This window comes from Ictidomys tridecemlineatus, chromosome 9 (assembly GCF_052094955.1).
Source record: "Ictidomys tridecemlineatus isolate mIctTri1 chromosome 9, mIctTri1.hap1, whole genome shotgun sequence".
Lineage (NCBI taxonomy): Eukaryota > Metazoa > Chordata > Mammalia > Rodentia > Sciuridae > Ictidomys > Ictidomys tridecemlineatus.
In genome coordinates, this window is record NC_135485.1 from 77,037,644 (window position 1) to 77,058,821 (window position 21,178).

At 62.0% G+C, this 21,178-nt stretch overlaps 1 protein-coding gene across 6 annotated transcripts in view; it reads left to right on the plus strand.

Annotated features, from left to right (window-relative positions):
• LOC144366803 (adherens junction-associated protein 1-like) overlaps positions 1-21,178 on the plus strand; it is a 45,590-nt gene that overhangs the window by 10,520 nt on the left and 13,892 nt on the right. The window contains exon 1 of one of the 6 annotated variants that reach the window (XM_078021620.1): positions 15,797-15,817. The exons of the other annotated variants lie outside the window; for them this stretch is intronic. The gene's annotated coding sequence lies outside the window, so the exon portion shown is untranslated. Of the gene's footprint in view, positions 1-15,796; positions 15,818-21,178 lie in introns of those variants that run through there. 6 annotated transcript variants of the gene reach the window in all.

Consider the following 21,178-nt stretch of genomic DNA (forward strand, 5'->3'; position numbering starts at 1 on the left):
GCGCGGTGCTTCCCTCTTGGGGAACGCAGTCAGCGGTGATGTGGGAGTGGGCATGGCTTCCCCGGCAGCCAGCGCACTGCAAAGCCTTGGCAGGAGCCTGGGCGGCGTCTGTACAGCTCTGGGGACAGGGTGCAGCGTGTGCACGTTGCTGCTGTTGGGAGATCCATCATCAGTGACAGTAATAAATGACCCGGTGCATAATTATGGGATAAGAGGAGCTGTCCAGATCCTTACGTAAATCAGGTCAGCTCCGAAAATAGAGCAGGCTGCTCGGGGTCAGTCCCACTTTCCACGCTGGCGTTCAGGGTGCTTCAAGACCAGGCTGGAGGATCCGGAGCCAAAGGCAGGGACTGGGGCCTCTTCTTTCTGGTTCAGTGAAGCCGGGGCTGCGGGTTTGTCAGAGGCAGGAGCTGGTTCCCGGCTCTGCCCTCCTCACTTCACTGGGTCTGAAGGATAAGAACTGGGGCGGGGCCCTGTGAACAAGGGGCAGAGCCCGGTGCCACCACTCATCCAGCCGTGGGCCTCTAGCTCTTACCAGGGGTGCCTCTCATCCTCCTCCTGTCTTACCACCCAGCTTGGAGGTGCCCAAACCAGCGATGTTTCCAGGACTTTCCATAACCAAGGCTTTGTGGCAGGTGATCAAAATGCACTGAGCTGCCCACCCCACCTAAGTGGTTGCCGTCCAGGCACGTGATCCTTGTGAGGCTCAAATTGTTGCTCTCATTCTACACGGCATGAAACTGAAGCTCAGAGAGGTAGAGTAATTTGCCCCAGGTCACACAGCTACTGGAGGGAGGGCTGGGATTTGAATCCAGATTTCGGGGACTCCCAACTCCATTTATGCACTTTCTTCCATCCCCTGTGACACTCCTGTTTTAGATAAAATCCATTTCTATTTCTGTTTTATATAAACTGTCTATTAAGTTACACATGGTCCTTTTGGGGAAAAGAAAACAAAGTTTAAAAAAATAATAAAAGATAAAAGCAACAGCTGCTGCTCCTGAGCCAGTCAGCACCTGGGTCTGGCCAGTCTCCCCACCCCCAGGTGTCAGTCAGAGGCTTCTCCAGATGAGAGCTGACTTCATGGCCAAGAGTTAAGGAAATGCCGAGGGGAGATGAAGACGTTTCCGTGACACGGATCCTCCCGCTCAGTCTACTTAATAATTAAAAATAAACATGTCGCCGAATCCACGAGGGCTCGGGACAGCGCTCCTGACGCACGGCCAGATGCGGAGTGGTCGGCTGCGGGTGAGTGTGCCCAGTGCTGGGCGCTGTCCCTGTGGCGCATCCGCAGCCCTGGCCGGGCCTCTGTCCCGCTCTCCTCCGTCCCTCCTGGCCTCCGAGCCGCTCACCTGCCTGTCCCCACCGTCCGTCCCGTCGGGGGTGGAGCGGGCACCTGCGGTCCTTCCCCGGCCTCCTTCTCCGTGGCCTGGGGTCCCTGGGGTGCATGACGTCACTCCTCCATGCCCGGGGCAGGCTCCACTGTGGACACGGTGGACACTGCGGTGTGTCCCTCCAGGCGCTGGTGGACGTTGCGGTTGGGTTCCCTTCGGGTCTGGTGCGGGCGCTGCCGGGAACCAGTGGGTTCTCCTGCCGCCTGCGCGCTCCCTGCCCTGGGGTGGACGCTGTGGACGCTGCAGCCACAGCGCTCCTGGTGCCTGGTCGCGCCTCTGTGCCAGATCCGCCCCTTCCCCGTGCTCGCACTGGCCGCGGCCCCGTCCTCATTTCTCATTCAGTAAACATTACTGGGTGACAAGTGTGAGCTCCACGGTGCAGTGTCCCGGTGACACAAAGACAAGGGCAAAACTTTCCATTCTGCCTTGGTACAGAGACGCTGCGGTGGGGACACTGGGACTCATGGGAAGAAGGGCTTCGTGTGGCCACTCTTAAAGGACACACACCAGGCCTTCTCCCCCCACATGGGTGTGGGGCTCTGGGACCCAGGCTGGATGTCCTGGGAGGAAGCCACTGTGGACCCTGTCCCATAGAGTCCTCTTTAAGGGAAGAGGCGATGGTGGGTCGCAGGCTGGTCCAGAGCTCGGGTCTCGCTGCCCCGTCCTGCAGCAGGTCTGGAGGCTCCCTCACCCGCATGCGCAGTGGGCTCCAGTGGCGGACGATACAGGAGCCTGTTTTCTTAGACGAGGAAGTGGAAGCAGATAAGGAGCATCTTGGGAGGGAGGACAAGGCCCCGGCCCTGGCCACGTTGGCTTTCAGGCTTTGGGGTGGCGGTGGGCTCCTGGTGGCCTTCCTGGGCTGGCCCCTCATGTATGGAGTGGGTCAGGGTCCAGCTGCCCTAGGGCCCTGGCTGTGGCTTGTCAGTGGGTGTGGACAGGGACTCTAGGCCTGGGGCTAGAGGACATCTTAACCTGCTGCCCCTTGTGGACTGCGGGGCAGCCCCAGGTTGAGAAGGACCCTGAGGTCTTGGGGCGTGGAGAGGGAGACATGCTGTAGACCATGGTCCTGTCCAGGCTGGGCACAGGTGGGAGATGGTTTCCTGTGCAGGAGGGCCGGGCGCAGGGGCAAGTGTTCAGTATACCAGAGGGCATGTGGGGGGCGACCCTGCAGGCCACCACCCTTCTATGTCCCCTGCATGTCCCAGCTCACCCCTGCAAAACTGCTGTGACACAGGTGCTTTGGTTATCTCCCCCTCCCCCCAGGGAGGCACAGAGACGTTGAGGGACTTGTCCCAGGTCACAGAGCAGGCACACAGCAGAGCCAGGACTCAGCCCCAGGCAGTGGGCTCCAGCATCATCCTCCCAACCGGGACATCCTGAGCTTCCTGTTCTAGAAGGTGACCCACCGGGTTTGAATGTCTTTGAGGAACATGATGTCCCCCAGGCTGAGCCCAGCTACACACAGAGAGTTCAGGACACAGAGTTGAAGGCCTGAGCCTGGTGGAGGGACAGCAGAAGCCCGTGCTGGTGGTCAGGGCAGTGTCCGTCAGGCCTGGCCTGGGACACGTGGGCTGCTCTTGCTTGAGGCCAGCCAGGTGGGGACATCCCTTCAGCTCTCCCCACCTTTGCTGGGGGTCCTCCACCGGGGCCCACCTGCCAGCTGTGGGTCTGCAGTGCCACCCAGCAGGCCGGGAATGGCTCTTGGGAGAGCAGGTGTGGGGCGGGCCCAGCCCACCCTGGCTTCCGTTTCCTGGGCCTGACCATGGTGACATTCACTGGGTGCCAAGGTGCTTCCTCGGGAGCGTCAGAGCAGTGGGGCTCACCTTGGACGTCAGTGTCCTGTGGCCACCCTCCCAGAGCGCCCACCCTGAGGAGGAGGGAAGTTCCACTGTGAGTTGTCACAGGAGCCGTCCAGGCGAGGGGAGGGACTCCCATGGACGCCGCGAGGCCTCTAGGCGTGCAGCCCTGGTTTTGGGGGGAGGGTATTTGTTTTTAAGAGTCCACTCCTAGGCAGGGTCTCAGCAAGAGGTCACCAGGCCAGTCTTTGAGATGAGCCTTCACCTCTGGAGAGGCGGAGGCCGACATTCCCCCATGGGAAAGAGCTGTCATCAGGAGGGGGACCACCCCCCCCCCCCCGGAAGCAGGCAGTGCTCAGCCAGGCCCCACCCCTCGACTTCACGGCGAAGAGTCAGGACTCTATCCAGATGCTGACAAGAGCCGTGCTTTGTTAGACCAGGACGCAAGAAAAGACCACTGACTCCAATTAAAATCAAGTTAAAGCAAGCTTATTATTTCGACCGGCCGGACTGCCTTTTCCTCCCAAAACGGCAGGAACAAGACAGCCCCCCAGCTTTCCTACAGCCCAGCTTTATAGCCCAGAAAGTTACACAAAAGGGGGGTTACAGATAACAGAACTCTGACAAGCATCACACTAATGGTAGTTTACATTTTTTGCTGGCTCCAACATCAGAATTTATGAAGACCATTAGAGCCTCAGAGGGGGTCGTTGTCTGGCCAGGGAAGGCCAATATTTATGAGGCGTCACTAAAGTTTCAGAGAGGGCTGCTATCTGGTCAGAGAGCCAGGCATGGGTGAGTTCAAGGCATGGGCAGGCATTTCAAGCAGGTTCAGAATTTGCAGTAATTTATAGTAAAGCCGAAATTAGCTTTTCATCGCTTTGTGGCAAGATGGCTCCCAATTTAATAAAAGATCAGGTTGGGTTTATCAGCTTCCTGGGTGAACAGCGGCTTCCCGGGCGCAAGGATTCTTTAGGGAGCCAATTATGCAAGACAAGAGTAAGCATGTTTATTTTTATGACACTGCATTTCAAAATCCCAGAAAATGTTGGTGGACTGGCCTCATTAGTCCCCCGGTGCTGTGGCCTGGCCCCCACAGGCTGCCAGGGCCCCGGGCTGTTGCTGGAGCCCTGGAAATGGGCTGGTCCCCTGCCCAGCACCACCCAGAGGGCCTCCGGGAGGCCCAGGCTGCAGCTCCCCCCCCCCCCCCCCCCCCGCTCAGCACTTGGCAGCAGTTTGATTCTCTCCACAGCAGCCGGCTACTCCTGCAAACCCGACCTGTTACGGCGCCCCCGCCCCCCGCCCCCGTCATGTGTCCCTGGGGAGGTCTCACCTAGAGGGCAGGGCTGTGGTTCTGTAGCACCAGCCACCCAGGGGGCTCTCAGGGCCTGCGGTCCCTGACAAGAGCCAGGCAGGCCGCAGGCAAGCTTTGTCCAGGGAGGAGCTGGCTGTGGGCCTGGCAGACGCAGGTGATCTGGCTGAGCCCTGCACTGTGCTGGGCAGGAGGAGGACCCACGTCCTGGTGTCTCTGGAGTCTCCAGGGCAGTGGGCGGGGAGGTGCAGATGGACTCGCAGGAGCTGGGAGGAGCCCCCTGGAGCTCTGGGGACTTCCTGGAGGGAGAGACTCTGGGCCCAAGGTTCAGGGGACGGGTGGAGGGAAGCCAGGTGGCCCAAGAGGAAGGAAGGGACACCCAGGCAGCGGGCAGGGTGGCTTCAGTGCACCTTTACACACTTGCTGTGAGTGTGGGAGCAGGCACTTGCACACCTTGCCCAGGATGCCCCGCCCACCCCCAGGAGGAGGCAGGTGCCCGGGAGCGTGCGGCGCTGGGCGCATGGGGCAGTGGAAGGGAGGCAGCTGGAGAGGTCCTGGGCCCTGGCCTGGGTCCTGGAGACTGCGGGCTACGGGGGTCGCGGCGAGGAGGGGTGGCTCTGGGCCTGAGTGTGTCCAGGGGGAAAGAAAGACGGCCCTGGCCGGGAAGGTGCAGGGGTGGACTGAGCAGGCCTGGAGAAGCAGGGAGGCAGAGCCTGGGGTCCAGGGACACCGCAGTCCAGAGGCAGGAAAGGCAGCCTGGGGGCTGTGACGGGGACGAGTCCCAGGGGCCCATGCCCCCGGCCCCGGGCTGCAGTGGTGTCTGAGGCCCCGTGGGGAAGCTGCTGTCGGGCCGGGCCCTTCCTTCCCTGGGCCCCCGCTGTCCTCCCACCCTCAAAGCTCCCCAGTGGCTTCCCGGGGACCTGGTCACCCAGAGGCAGCCCACTCCCCCCCACTGCTTTCCTCCTCCTAAGCCGTGCTGCTGAGCCTGGGGAGGAACCTGGGGTGGAGCCTGGGGAGGAGCCTGCGGTGCCAGGTGGGGCCAGCAGCCCTGGTCAGTACCTACGTACGTTCCGTCAAGAGAAGACACAGGACACTTGGCTCCTCCCCCAATGTCAAGAGAGTGGTGGGCTCTGTAGCCCCTGTGGGGGCCGAACCTGTGTGTCAGTGAGGCTGGGGCTCCTCCATCACCAGGGGAAGTGGTGTGAGGGCCACGTGCAGGGTGGGTGTGTGTCTGCCTGCTCGGTGTCCGTGACCTGGGATGTCACCACCCACTGCGGGTCTGCCCTCCTCCTCCTCAGCTGCCAGGCAGCTCACAGACTTCAGTTAAAACCTCACAGTCGAGGTCAGGGTCAGGAAGTGGCCTTGGCCTTCTTTCCCATATGGTAAACTGAGGCAGAGGGGCTTCTGCCGCTGTCCTGAGGTCACGGAAGTCGGCAGGGCAGCACCTGGACACCAACAGAACGTGCCCCTGACTCTTCCCCAGCACCATCCAGCCTCCTTCCTGGGAGAAGGAGGCGAAGGCCAGCGGGCTCTCCGTGCATGCCCTGCGTGTCCAAGGCACACGGCCTGCACTGGGCAGGCCTGCTGGCCCTGCTGCCTTCAACAGTCCTCACTGACTTCAGAGAGAGTCTGAAGTCCCTGAAGCTCTGAGACAAAGGGCTTGCTTCATGACTCTGTCCCTCCATGATCCCACAGCCCTTCCACTCTTCTAAGACCTCCTTTTATGTGGGAATTCCAGAGCTCCTGCTGTGTCACAGCAGGCAGAATTCCACAGGGTAGACTTCTCAGAAGGGACTCAGGCTCAGCCAACCAGAGGAAGATTCAGGCCCTCTCCCTGAGGGCCCTGGGGGGGGGGCCTTCCTGTGTCTCCCAGCCCCCGCAGACACCAGGCACTCCTAGGCTCCCAGCGCTGCCTCTGTCCTCTCATGACCTCCCCCTGTCTTTCCCTGACACTTGTCCTCGGGCTTGGGGTGCACCTGGATAACAGGTGGGTGTCATCTCAAGACCCCTCCATAAACTTCATTATATATGCAAAGACCCTTTTTGTCTCCAAATAACATCACTTTCACAGAATCAGGGGTCTAGGAAGTGGATCTATCTTCTGGGGACCCCCGTTCAGTCTGATGTACGATGGCTTTGTCACATGGAGAACCTGCAACAGCCAGAGACTTGGCACCCATCGTTCCTGCTGTTTCTGAAGCCCCCAGGGCAGCACCCCTCACGTGTATACTCAGGTGCCGCTGCCGAGGGTCACAAGGGGCAGACGGCCTACCATAAACCAGGGAGCCCAGGACTGCCAGGCGGCAGGGTCCAGGTCCTGGCCTTGGTCACCCTGTCCTTCCCCCAGCTGGACTGGGTTCAGGGAGCTGTGTTCAGGTGCTCTTTCTGGCCAGTTGCCTTGGGCCTCAGGAAGCCCATCTCCATGCTGGGCTCCCTCGAGTGGATGCAGTGACAACCCTGTCCTTGGGGCTGAGCTCACCCCAGGCCTCTCCAGCTCTCTTAGCAGGAGGGTTGGTTAGGAATCTGTCCCCTCTGCTGGCCAAGTGATCACGGTGCCTTGAGGTGAGGAAGGAAGGGGCTCAGGTGGACAGTACCATTGCTCAGGAATGTCCCCGCATTCTGTGGCTGTGGCCACCACCTCGCCCCAGGCATGGGCTTCAGGGCAGGCTCCCCTTTGTCCATTTGTCCTCCTCCCCACTGTGGATGTCACATGCCCTCTGGTCTCAGGGTCAGGACTCTGGTTCTCAATGTCCTGGCCTTGAGCTCTTCTTTCAGATGTCACCTGCCACGCAGAGGGCCCTCTCCAGCTTCTGTCCCGAGTGGACCATGGCTGCCCCTTCAGCCGCTGGACACAGCCAACCCCTCAGGGCTGGGTCCTCCCCGCAAGCCAGATGGTGGCGGGATCCAGATGGTGGTGGGTGCTGCTGGTCCCCCGGGCCCTCTGTCTTGGCCACCCTTAAGCATCTTGGCACCCCGTCTGCCTTTCTTCTGCTCTTTGCAGAACATTCCAGCAGCATGGGAATTAGTTCACGTTTATGATGGAGATCACGGGGAGAATCTAGGCTCGAGGACCCGAAAACGCCTCGGAGCCCGCGTGGGCACCGCCACCGTTTAGTGGAACACCAGGGGGGTTTATTTTGGGAAGCTGTGGATCAATTTGTGGTCTCCAGAACTCTCTGTTGTCTCAGCTGATGTGTGGAGATAAGTGTCCCGGGAGGAGCAGCGTGAGAAAGCAGAAAACACCTGACGCGGCTCCTCGGCCACCACGTGCTGAGTCAGCTGTGCTTCTCCTCGCGGAGAGAGGCAGAAGGGTGTGGGGTGGCCTGGTGGGGCGAGGGCTGGGGTGGAGCAGGGCTGGGCTGGGGTGAGGGCTGGGGTGGAGCAGGGCTGGGGCTGGGGTGAGGGCTGGGGTGGAGCAGGGCTGGGGCTGGGGTGAGGGCTGGGGCTGGGGTGAGGGCTGGGGTGGAGCAGGGCTGGGGCTGGGGTGAGGGCTGGGGCTGGGGTGAGGGCTGGGGTGGAGCAGGGCTGGGGCTGGGGTGAGGGCTGGGGTGGAGCAGGGCTGGGGCTGGGGTGAGGGCTGGGGCTCCAAGGGTTAGGGTTAGGGCCAGGGTTAGGGCTAGGTCTAGGTGCATGGCTAGGGCCAATTCTAGGGTCAGGTTTATGGTTAGGCCTGGGGCTAGTTCTAGGCCTAGGTGTGTGTGTGTGTGTGTGTGTGTGTGTGTGTGTGTGTGTTCAGTCTTAAGGTCATCTCAGGTTTTTGTTTTTGCAGGAGGAATCCTAGGGCGAGGGTTTAGGATTCGTAGATTTAGGACTCGTTGAAGTTTGGTTTTATGCTATTTTTTTAACCTGTTATCTTCAGTTCTCGGAGGGTAGTGTCATTACTCGCTTTACCATTAGGTTTCAGGCCAGCTTTACTTTAAAGACGGGGCATTTGAGATGTACCATATTTTAGGGATCTATTTGGAGTTGGGTTTGGGGGAGTTCCCGTCTTAGGGTCAGTGGTGGTGCTGGGTGTGGTTAGGGGAGTTTGGTTTGGTTAGTCCCATGGTCTGTTAGCTCTGGGCAGTTCCCAGGTGGGCTTAGGTCTAGAGTTTTGGTTTGGACACGTGTTGGGTTGAGGGTCCACTCTCCTGTGGTCTGGGAAAAGCTGCCTTTTCCTGGGGACACTGACGTCCTGTGGTGCCTGGTGTGTCTGCACCTGCAGGACCGCGTGCTCCCCTCTGGGGCGTCCATGGCCGCAGCGTGCTGCAGGCCTTCCCGTGAGGCATGGACTCAGGCCCCCCTCTGAGTTCCATGTCTCTGTGCACCCCAACCCCCCTTTGTCGACCCGTCTGTGTGCTGGTTTGGGGGACACTGAGGTGAACAGAGACCTTGAGCCACGAGGAGGCTGAGGACAAACGCTGGCTGCGGCTGAGGCAGGGTCTGTGGCTCTGAGTGGCTGTTGAGGAGTGAAGGGTATTTCCACCCGTGGCTGGGGTGCAGAAGAGGGCTGCAGGCTGTGGAGGCTCCAGCAGCCTCCTGGCCGAGGTCATTGCCCTCCTGTACCCCACATCATCCTCTCGGGGTCTGTCCAGGGTCTTGGCAGGCCCAGGCCCAACTAGTACGCAGTAGGTGACCTGGAGCCTGGTGACCAGAAAGCACAGAGGGAGAAGGGGAGGAGTGTGAGGGGATGGCAGAGATGGGGAGGGAGAGGAGACGGACATCCTGGGGGACTGCAGCCTGTGAGGAGTCCAGACAGCCTGATGGACACTGTCTAGACCGCCTGACAGACACAGTCCAGACAGCCTAACTGACACTGTCCAGACAGCCTGGCCAACACTGTCCAGACTGCCTGGCCAACACAGTCCAGACCGCCTGACCGACACTGTCCAGACCGCCTGACAGACACAGTCCAGACACCCTGACAGACACAGAGCACGGCCTTACCTAGTGAGAACATTTAAGGTGCAGCTTCTTACTTGAAAACAAACAAGTGATCAGCATGAGAATGGAATTCTCGGGAAACAAGGACCCTGATTGGCCGTTCCGCCTGCAAAGATTCCTCCTAGAGATTCATAGATATGAGGGAGGTCCCTCATTGTCCACCCCAGTCCCCCTTCCACAGATGGGCCAGCACCCGGTCAGCAGGCGCCTCAGGAAGTGGGCTCAGGCTGAGTCAGGTCCTCTCCTGCCCACCCCTCTTCTGGGTGGGCAGGGCTGCCGACTGAGCACAGCCCAGGGGCTGTGTCCTCAGGATGTCCCTGAGGTCAGGTACAGGGAAGGGAGGTCTAGAACAGTCCCTGACAGACAGAAGAGAAGCACAGGGACATCCCTGTCCCCAAAGAGGCTTCAGAAACTGTTACTGACCATCAGAGGACGCGCTGGTAGGAATTCCGCTGACTGAGGTGGTTTTGTCCTTTTCCCCTGCTGAAGGGTTGCCCGGTCACCACTGAGAACCAATTGGTGGCACCTAAAATACCTCCTTTCTGACTTAATGTCAAGGAGGACAGAGCCTCCAGCAGCCCACCCAGGAGAGGCCAAGGGTGGACAGAGTCCCGGGAATGTAGCAGGACAGAGGGCAAACATGGCCCCGGTCTCCAGCTCCCTCCCCTGGACCCCAGGCTGGATATGGGGGCAGGTGGCATGGGGACAGGAAGCAGATGGGGAGGAGGACCTGGCATGGCTTCAGTCCCTGGGTGGTGTCACCTGTCGGTGGGGGGACTTGAGCCTCGTTTGCTCAACTTGAAATGTGGACTGCAGGGCCCACCCTGCTCCCGGGCGGTCACATCGGGCATGAGTGTGAAGGCCATGTCTCTCGCAGCTGGGAAGCAGCCGGCACAGGTGAAGGACCCTTGTACCCTGCGAGCCCCAGGGGGTCTGGGGGGGGTGAAGGGGTGCTGTCCCTTCCGGGTCCACACCTGCCCAGGTCAAGCAGGAGACTTTCCTTCAGACCAGGAAAAGTCCCCCAGCCAGGCCGCCAGGCCTGGGGCCACGTCTGGGTTCCATGGCTGCCCCCCCCCATGACCCTGAAAAGTCCCCTAGTCCCTGGCAAAAGTGGGGACTTGGCACCCACCTGGCCATTGCCGGTCTATTTCCCACACTCGCACAAAGGTGCATCTGTCCCCTCCCTGGAGGGACACAGAGCCTGGGCAGGACCACCCCACTGCCCACCACCAGGGAAGCTCGGGACTTCCCCTGGGCAGCTGAGCAGGGGCTGCCCGTGGGCCCACACAGGACGGTTTCCCAGTCTGAGGTCAACCTGCCGTCCCTCGCTGTCCCCTCAGCAGAGCTGCCGGCCACCCCCGTGCCACCCCCATGCCACCCCGAGGCCCCCGGGGCTGAGCAGGGCTTGCAGACAGAGAGCTGTCCAGCCACTCGGGTGACCTCCCGCTCTGAGGACAGAGCCTCAGGGCAGCTGCCGGCCCCCTGCGCACGTCCCCGTCCTCAGGAGCCTGCTCTGCCGTCTCCTGCTGCCCAGCAGAGCTCCTCAGACCGGTGACTTGTAAAGAGAACAGTCGTTTTCCAGCCCTGGAGCCAAACACCCCTCCCCAGGCTCACGGGGGAGTCGGCTGCGTCATGACCGTCGGGGGAGCCATCGCGGGGACACGTTTCTCCCAGTCCAGGGACAGGTGCCCTTGGCTCGGGGGCTCGGGGGAAGGACTATGTCGTCATCTCGTGGGAGCAGAAAGCGCCAGAGGGCCTGCAGCGTCCAGCGCCTGGGACACGCCTCCGCTGCGGGTAGGCAGCTTCCTCATCGCTGTCACCGAAGGCCCGACAAGAACAGTTAGAGGAGGGAAGGGTGACCTGGTGTTCAGGGTTTCAGAGGTTGTCCACAGATGGCCGCGGCCATTCCCCAGGGCCCAGGTGTGGAAGAGTGTGGAGGTGGAGAGCAGCTCAGGACGTGGCCGCCAAGAACCCACCGCAGACAGAATCCAAACCCAAAGGCACAGCCCAATGACCTGCCTCCTCCGCCACACAACACCTGCCGGTGGTGACCCCCAGTTAACCCTGCGTCAAGGCTCTCCTAACCCAGCCATGCCCCTCCAGGGTGTCCTGCATTGTCTCACAAGCCAAGAGCAGTCCTGCCCAAACCCCCCAGTGCAGAGGCCCAGAGCCCCCATGGAGGAGGGAAGGCCGTGTGCTCTGGGGTGGGGAGGACAGCCGGGTCGCGTGGCTGCAGATGTCTGGCTGTGCTGCCTAGTGATGGCTGTGTCCCCTGGGCACACCCATGTTATGACACCTTGAAGCTGACAAGGGTCTTGAGGGCTCTGTTGGGTTTCTGCTCTGAGCCAGCCCTGAGGGTCATTAGGCCAGGGCTGGCCAGGGGAGGTCAGTACAGAGGTCAACTCGGTGAGGCCCACCATGGGGCTTGGAGGTGTGGCAGTTGTGAGTGACCTCGACTCTTCCCATAGAGTGGGTGAGGGGGCTGGTCAGAGAAGGCTGGAGCAAGTGGGGCGCAGGGTGGCCGTGAGCCCGGAAGAGCTGGTCCTGTGGCCCAAGCAGCAAGTGGCACTGTCACTGTGCCACAGCACTAGGTGTCTTCCCCATGAAGTGGGGGCTCAGTGCCCCACCTGCCTGGAAGGGACACTCTCAGTGGACAGCCACCCTCCCCCTCCTCCTGGGTAAATCGGCCAGGCCACTGGTCCTCAGGAGGTCACTCATTCCCGTCCTGCCCAGGGTCTGCTTTGGATGGGTGGCCTTGTCGAGGTCCTGTGTCCTGCAGTTCCTGATTGTGATTGTGATGCTAAGGGCACGATGAGAGGCCACCAGCACCTTGGGAGGCAACTACCTCGCTGGCAGGTGGTCCAAGTGACAGGTGAAGGTGGGCCAAGTGACAGGTGAAGGTGGGCCAGGTGACAGGTGAAGGTGGGCCAGGTGACAGATTCCCATTCTGTCCCGAGAGCTCCCTGCACATGACCCTTGGTCACCTTCCAGCCCCACATCCCATCTGTACACGGGAGCAGCCATTTCCGCCTGCTGGGAATTCTGTTTGGAGCTTGGAACTCACACGCAGGAGGGACTCTGCCCTAGAACTCCCCAGAGCGGCGTCAGGGCCCCTGGAGCGCAGCATTCAGTTTCTGAACCACACTCCGCGGGAGGGCTCGGGGGCCATGGAGGGGCCCTTCCTCAGAGCCGAGGTCCTGGAGCTCAGGTGCCTGGGTGTAGGTGGGCGGCATGGCCCCTGGTCAGCGGAAAGCAGGGGGGGCCAGAGGTCAAGTCTCAGCCCAGAAGCCTCAGGGCCGAGTGGAACTTCTGGGGGGACCCTGACACCCACATCCCAGGAACACGTGGCTGTGTCCTCAGGAAGCCTTGCAAGTTCCAGGCTGGGGAGTGACCGTGCCTGGCCACCTGGGCCAGCTCCGCCATGTTCCTTTGGGGAGAAACTCCCCAACCTGCAGCTTCCAGGTCCCATGCCAGCGGGCGCCAGCACAGCAGGTCCCCGAGAAGCCGTGTTCACTGGTGTGAGGGCGGCCTGTGCTGGCTGATGGTGGCCAGCATGGAGGGACTTCACAGCTGGCCACGGGAGGGGACCCTGGGAGAAGTGGAGAAGGGCGGCTGTGTTTTGTGTGTGCGCGTGGTGGCGTCTGTGTGCAGGTGTGACCGCTGGCCTGTGCTCTGTGTGCACACACGTGGGTCACGTGGACACGGGGAGCTGAACAGGGCAGCGAGGCTAGTTGAACCCGGGGTGCCTGGACTGGGGCAGGGGTCACAGAAAGCCAAGCCGGCGTCACAGGAGGGCTCTTCTGAGGGGCCGCCTCTCGTCACAGGGTGTCTATGGAAGCAGGGAGCCCAAGCCATCGTGTGTGTTCAAGCAGAGACTGAGAAGCCATTGCTGGTGGTGACAGTTGGCGTGGCTGCCCGGTGGCTCCTCCCTGGCCTGCTGGTGGCCTGCCTCACCTGTGCAGCTGCAAGGGGCTAGGCCCCGGGGGCAGCACACCCGAGCTGGGGCCCTCAGGCAGGAGGCAGGGCCCTCAGGGTGCTGCCTCTCGGAACTTAGCGGAGGAGAAGAAACCGCTTCTGTCTGGAGGCTGGGGCTCATGGGGGGGGGGGGTCTGAGCGGCCCTGGGAGCAACTGGAAAAGCCTGAGGCCCGTCCCGGTGACCAGAGCGGATGGGCTCAGCCTGCGCCTGCCTTGCCAGCATGTTGGTGGCCAGAGGAGAAGCAGGAGCCCGGGACCCACTGAGCCCTGTGGGCCCCTGCTGCCCGAGTGTGGGGTGTCAGGCAGGCTGGGGGAATAGACCCCAGGGACAGGCCAGTGCCCCGAGAGCCGGGAAGCAGCAGGGCTTCCTTCCTTCCCACTCGGTCTCCTGGTGGGAACCGGACCTTCCAGCCGAGGATGAGGCGGAGCGGCCCACAGTGCATGGTTTGCCAAGATGGGCCCTGACCAGCCCTTCCAGCCGCTGCCCGCCACCGGTTCCCTACCCTGCTCAGTGGGTACAGGTGGGGCCCAAGGGGTCCTGGAGCTAGGGACATGTGGCCTCAGCACCTCCGTGGGGCTGTGCTTGTCCTCAGTGGCTGCAAGGGCCCGAGGTGCGGTGCCCGAGGGCAGAAAGCACCCCCTGAGGGTGGGCTGCACTGTGTTGGGCGTTTAGGGCCCGACTCGCCGTCCCCTCTGTCACCACCGACTGGCAGGACCTGTGGGTTCTCAGCCCTCGGCTGCCCCAGCTGGACGGCGGGCTTTCCCGCATGGTGCTCAGCGTCACAGCCCCAGAGGTCCTGAGTCCCTCCAGCGTCCCTCTGAGATTTCAGCCCCTTTCCACCCGCTCCTGGCCCAGCCTGAGGTCTTAAAGCACAGACCTGCCTCCCCACCTGGGGGCCAGGCACAGCGGCACCCAGAATGAAGCCCCCCTCCCTCCCTGCTTTTCCCACCATGGTCCCCGGGACACTGTGGAGGCCCAGGAGCAGCGTGGGCAGGGCTGGCTGGAGAGTAGAGAACTGAGGGTGCCCGGCCTTAGCTTTCCTGCTGCTGCCTCGGCCACTGTCCCTCCAGCACTGGGCATGCAGCTGCTCTGGGAACCGCAGCCTCCTGTGGCCAGAGTCCAGAACCTCACCTCCCTTCCTAACACGTGAAGCTGGGCCTCTGCAAGGGCTCTGCCAGCGTCTGGGCACGGTCACACCCACCAGGTGCCAGGAGAGGCCAAGGGACACACCCCAGGCAAGTGGTCAGGGCACTCTCTGTGGCCAGGGCTGTCGGCTCAAACCCACCTGGCCCTGAGTGTCTCCCTGGAGCCTCTCGCTCATGGTCCCCTCGCCAGCACCCCGCCTCGGTCAGTACTGCCCCTTTCCTGTCTCCGCAGATCCTGAAGGCCCTAGGCAGCCGTGAGCTCTGAGGGACCCTTCTCCCTGCAGCCTCCGTGGCTGGCTTTATGGGGGCCTGGCAAGCAGACGCAGTTTCGTAAATACCAGCAGGACAGTGGCCCCAAACCCAAAGTAGACATTTCCCGTGAAGATGTGGGGCTTGCGGTGGGTGCTTTGGAAGTTGGCGAAACCCTGACATCTACACCCTCTCAGTCCCCTCTTCAGGGACAGAATCTCAGTGCTGAGCGACAAGGCTGTCCCCAGGGCCAGCCTCAGTGAGGCACAAAACTCTGTCCACTAGGAGGGCACCACCCCGGGACCCGAGACCGGGAGGTGTCCTGCGTCCCTGCGGGAGGACTTCTGTGGCTAGCTGGGTCCTCCGGGCACCGCCCTCTTTCCGCGTATTTTTGAGAGGCGTCCTTGCAGAGAGGCACGGCTACTATTTTGGTGTGTTTATTTTCTCTGCCAGGGGAGAGTAGCAGCCGCTTTTCCTGAGAGAACCTCAGGAGCCGCTCCCGCGAGGCGCGGGCTCCGTGCCGGGCGAGGCTCCATGTGTCCTCGGGTGTATTTTTGCTCCCCACCGTCTCTCCCTCCACCCTCGGTCCTGGGTTTGCTTTCTTGTAGTTAAATATGCATCCTTGCGGTGGCTCCTGGGTCTTTGCGCGATGGCTCAGAACCTTCTGCTGAGCGTCCTCCTGGCCAGACAGCCCTGGCCAGGGGACCCAGGCTCTGGGAGGGGCCGGGTCTCATGGTGCCCAGCTCTCCCCCAGTGCCCCCCAGGAGCCTCAGACACACTCATGCTGGGCTCCCCCGGAGCTGCTGCACCAGCCTTCCTGGGACAAGGGTCCTGCGTCTGCTGAACAGGGCCCTCCACTCCCCAGGATCTCCGGGAAGCCACAGCCCAGAACTCTGTGGGGTTGTGCAGAACCCACGTGGCCTCAGTAGGGCCCCGAGATTCCCGTTCCAAGCTGGCTTCCCAGAGCGAAGTACCGATCAGCAGAGACGGTCCAGCCCTGATCCAAGTCTGTCTGCTTAGGGTAAGATGGAGAAGGGACAGGGCCCAACCCTGGGATGGGCCAGCTTGTGCAGGGGCCAGTCCTGGACCTTGGTCCTCACTGCCAGGAGCCCAGGAGGCGTGGTCCAGGGCTCCTGGCGGGGAGGCCCAGGTGGAGCTGGGCAGCTGCCCCAAGAGCGCAGACGCGAGAGGATGTGGGAGGTGCAGCAGACCCGGAGACCCGCACGAGGAGCTGGTGGCCTGCCCGCTGACCGCCGTGGCATTCCGTTGGGGCCATGGTGGGGTCACTGTGGCGGGGGCTCAGCTAGACACAGAAGCCAGACTCCCGACTTGGGCCCCAGAACATTGCCACCCACTGTCCTGCCCACCCACAGCTTGTCACCACTTCACTCCCCCAGAATGCTTGCGGGCACATTGCCCAGGCAACCAGAACGCCAGCGCGTTGCTATCCTTCCTCTCCTTCGAGCCCCTGCGAAGGCTGTGGAGCAGCCTCCGGCCCAGCACCCTGCAGGCTCCCTGCTCCAGCACCCAGGAAAGGGAGGGGCTCCTCCACATGTGCGGCTCCTCAGAAGGGTAGAGGGACCACAGGGTCCCGCGGGCTCTCTTAGAAAGAGCCAGGCTGCATTGTCCCAAAGACACGCTGCCACCAGGGCACAGGCATTGAGGCTGCCTTTCAGGTGGGGAAACAGAGGCACAGAGTGGTCATAGGAGCACCCGAGCTCACACAGCCGGTAGTCTTCAGTGCCAAGATGCCAAGACCTCACACCATGTGGCTTTGGAGCTGGGTCATCTGCGGGCCTCCCTCCTCTTGAGGATGAGATGACCACTCTGGCTGGTCAGGCGTGAGAGGGACAGGAGACAGCCTTGGCCCTGGGGACATTTGGAGTGGGAGAAGTCTCTGAGGTAGGGCTTTCTGCTCTGCAGGGGTTCCCTGCCCTCCTGGCTGCACCACAGAATGCCACAGACCCCCAGACAGTGACAACCGTGTCCGCAGACGTTTCCACATGTGCTCTGGAGGGTCAGAGTCACTCCTAGGTGAGAACCAGCGGTGTGTCCACAGGATGCCCTGCATTACGGCCTGCACGGGGCTATGGGGTAGTTTGCTGAGGCCTGCTGTGCCACTGGATGGGGATGTCCCCTGGGTGCTGTGCACACCCCGGGTACCTCCCAGGTACCATGCCATCACGCAGACTGCCCAGGAGTGGTCTCCCACTTCCAGGTTTTGGTTTCTCTCATAGGTCCCTCGTCCTGCAGGTAGAGATGCCCGGGATCTAGCTCCTGAGCACAGAGATCTTAGGGTTCCTGGGTCCTGGACTCCGGGCCCAGATCGGAGGCCACCATGCTGGGGTCCCAGCCAGGCCGTCCATCTGTGGGTCTCACAGGGGCCTCGTCTGGCTCTGAGGGTTTGGTCTGCAGCTGTTTCCCGGCTCGTGCTCGGCAGAATGTGGGGCTTCACGTGCAGAACTCAGAGCCCCTGCCTGGCCCACGGCCCCCCGAACGTGGTGTGGAGCCCTTGGCTGAGGCTCACAAGCCCGCTGGGAGCAGGGCCCCAGGGTAAGGAGCTCATCTTGGAGCAGGCCGGTTGGGACCGCTGTTCTTGTCCCTTTCAGCTGGAGCATCCTGTGACTGCCAGGGGAGGTGACAAGCCACGGCAGCACACCCTCCCACAGGTGCTGGCTCAGCTACTGGAGTCGGGGGAGGCCCGTGCTGCCCTCAGTGTGTGCCCCGTCCCTGCCCCATGACCCCTGGCTCTGAGCTACCTCTGAAGCAGGGGAAGTCCTGGGCCTTGACCTTGGAGCAGGACTGGGACCAGCCATCACGGGGGTGGTGCTGAGATGACCCCAGGACTTGGGGTGAGGAGGGGGAAGAGGGCCGACCCTCGGGAGGGGCCTCGGAAGGCCTCTGGCCACTCCGGAGCTTCCTATCTGCGGCCACTGTGTCACCCTGTGCCGCTGCCTCCCCGGGAGTCCCACGTGGCTTGCACATCTGGCGTGTGAGGCTGCTGTGGCTCCGTCCTGGAAGGGAGGGATGTTTTCCATCATGTTCAACGGGAGGCAGAGAGGCGCGGTGGGCGCTGACGGGACGCGGACTGATGTCAGGATGAATCAGGGAGGAGCAGCCTCGCGCTGCCTCCAGAGGAAAGTGTGTTTCCCTCTGAGCCAGCTGCAGGGCGGTGTCCCTGAGCAGGGCAGGGAGGTGGCTGCCCGGGCTCCCGTGGGCGGCCACCTGCGCCCTCCTGGACGGGCAGCCTGGGGGACCCTCTGGCCCGGGGCAGCCGGAGCCTCCTGTGTGGAGGGGAAAGGCAGGTGCTGGGGAGTGGCATCCTGCTCTCGGGCACAGAAGTTCTGGGGCCTGGGCAGCGTGGGCTCTGAGGAGAGGGGAGGGGTGGTGGGTCCACTCCCCTCCAATCTCCAAGGCCTCGCTTCCCCTCAGGCACAGATTCCCGTCCCCGTGGAACACACCTCTCTCAGAGGTCAGCATGGAGGGAAGAGGCCGGGAGGACCCAGCTCCCCACCCAGACACTGGAGCTTGTTGGCTCGTGGCGCTGGGGTCAGTCCATGGTGGACGGCCCTGTGGCAGGACATCATGGTGAGAGCATGGGGTGGAGCCAGACCACTCAGGCCGTGGCCGGGAAGGAAGAGAGAGAGGAAGAGACTGGGGTCCTGCAGGCCCCCTCAGGCACACCCCTCACGACCCAAAGACCTCCCACCAGGCCCCACCTCTTAAGGGTCCCACCCGCTCCCAGCAGCACCAAGCTGGGGCTCAGCTCTCCCATGTGGGCCTCCGGGGTCATTCAGATCCAGCCGTAGGAAGGCCCGCCTACCTGGAGGCTTCACTCTCCCAAAGCTTAGCATTGGGCGTGGTGGCCACCGTTCCCCGGACCTCAGAAGTCACTTCTTCGTCCAGCCCCTGGACTCCAGCCTCCACCCCTTTCTGTCTCGTCTTTGCAGAGAGCACAGTCCACTGCCACCTCCAGGAGAAGGGCTCTGCACGGGCCTCGCCCTCCCAGGCCTCCGCCACTTCCCTGGCCAAGTCCGGGTCAGTGAGGTGCCCTGGGGCTTGGGCTTCTCCTTGCTGACTCCCTAGGGACTTCCCAAGGCACAGGGACACTTGGGGAAGACTAAATAAGGGGAAAACTGTGCCCCTGGGCGCCACCTACTGTGGGGACAGTTCCCATCCTGCCTCCTGCCTGGCCTGGCTCTCAGTGGGGAATCACGAAGAGGCAGGAAACCCCTGTGTGTACTGTGCCAGTGGCCTGTCCCCAAGATGAGAGCAGGGGTGCTTTCCAGTGGTGCAGAGGTGACCTCCATGTAGTGGCCCAGGTGGCCTCAACAGGAAGGGGCCTTAGTGGGCAGATGCCCTGCATGGGAAGGGGTACCGAGGATGCCTCCCCCGTGGCCACCTGCCAAGCCCGTTACCCCAGGCTGATGTGGGAAAAGTGCTAGGTGAACCCCAGGAAGGCCAGGCAGGGAGCAGCTCCCCAGGACTCCACAGTCACCAAGATCCCACTGCAGAAAAGTCTGAGGAACCGTCATGGCCGAGAGCATCCCAAGGAGCCCCAGGACAGAAGGTGACGTGTCCTGGGCGGGGACCTGGGCCAGGCACAGGATGCGTGGTGGACTAGCAAGACCTGGGAAAGCTGTGTGGTTGAGCACGCGGCCCGCTGTCCTGACGTTGGCCCCCGAGCGGTGACAGGTACACAGGGACCCAGATGACCCCCAGGGGGACTGGGAGCTGAGTCCCAGGCACTCCCTGCTCTCTTCTTATTTTTGTGTAAAAATTATTCTAAGATGAAAAAGTTTGTTTAGCAAGCTCGCTGAAGTGGGTGGGGGGAAGTCCGGTGGGGTACAGGGTCCTGGGGACTGGGTAGTAGGACCAGAAGTTTCCCAGGTGAGTCCTGTGCACCAGGTGAGGGGTCCTCCTTGCCAGGTGTGAGGACTCCACAGAGGAAGACGGACTGACCGACACTTGTCTGTGCTGAGCACCGTGTCCTTGAGCGTGCCTCGGGTTGTTCCTGGCTCTGCCCTGAGAACTGTCCATCCCAGGGAAGGAGAACACAGACACCTGTTGTAGTGTCCCCTGGGCAGGACCAGCACACTGGGGGTGGCAGAGTGAAGCAGCAAGCCCAGGCTTGGCTGACTCCCCAACACACAGCTCTGACCTCACAGGGGCTCAGGGCCAGGGTGTGAAGAGGCAGGGGAGCAGGAATCCACAGAGAACTGGGTGGACCGGGCCACCTGCTGCAGGGCTCTGAGGTCTCGTCCCACCTTGAAGAGTCTGAGGTGGCCCCTGGCTGCACAATCCCAGGGCTCGCCCAGCTTGGATCCTCCCTGCCCCGATGCCCCAGCATGAGAGGGACCAGCAGCCTCTAGAAGGCTCACGCTCGCCGCTAGCCACAGGTCTCCAGTAAAGTGCGACCCTGGGTACAGAGCTGACCTTGTCTCCCTTAACTGACAGTGATTTTCTTCTGTGGGGAAAACCTATGGAGGCAGCGAATTCAATCTCAGTTCTCTGGATCTTCTTAAACGATTCTTGGGAAAAGGAAATTTCAATAAAAAAGGAAGCAGGACTGTTGTACACTAGAGATGGGCAGCTCCCCCTGGGCACGGGGTGCCTGCCGGTGTCATTCTTCATTTGAAAAGTGTCCATCAGAGGCTGCCAGGCGAGCCCACCCTGGCCGGGCCCTGCAGGGCGTGGCCTGGTGCTGCCCTTGAGCAGGAAGGGGGTCCTTCTCCTTCCTGGAGTCCCAGGGAGCACTGCGGGAAAGAGCCTGCAGGTCCAGGCTGCCCGTGGTGGCCGTGTCTGAAGGTCAGGGAGGCCGGGCTGGCCTCCCTCTCACCTGCCGACCAGGGTCCAGGGTCGACACGTGTCCACCTTGGCCCCTCAGCACCCCTGCACACACCCCTCCTCTGCCCGTTGCCTTTCTTGGTATTGGGTTTTGATGGACGTGTGTCATGTGGACCCTAGGAAGCAGTCAGGCCAGCGGTCTGAGGATGCTCTTAGGGCTACGCAGCCACCGCATCAATCCCAGTGGCTCCCGTCCTCCCCACCCTCAGCCACAGCCTACTTCCTGTCTGGATTTGCCTGTTCTGAACGTTCTGCACGGAGCAACCAGCCGACACGCAGCAATGTGGGTTCACCAAGGGCAGTATTTTCAGGGTCCATCCTTGTCCCTGGCCAAGTCTTCCTGCCCTATCCATGTCTGGACAATGTTTTGTTGTACCTACTGTGTGCTTGGATGGGCACTGGGGCAGCTTTCTCTCTGGGTCACTGAGGTGCTGCCTTGGACATCCGTGGGCCTCTGGGAGTGGAGCTGCTGGGCAGCGCTAACTCCTTTCCAGGACTCACCCAGCTGCTTCCCGCCGCCCACGTGCATTCCCAC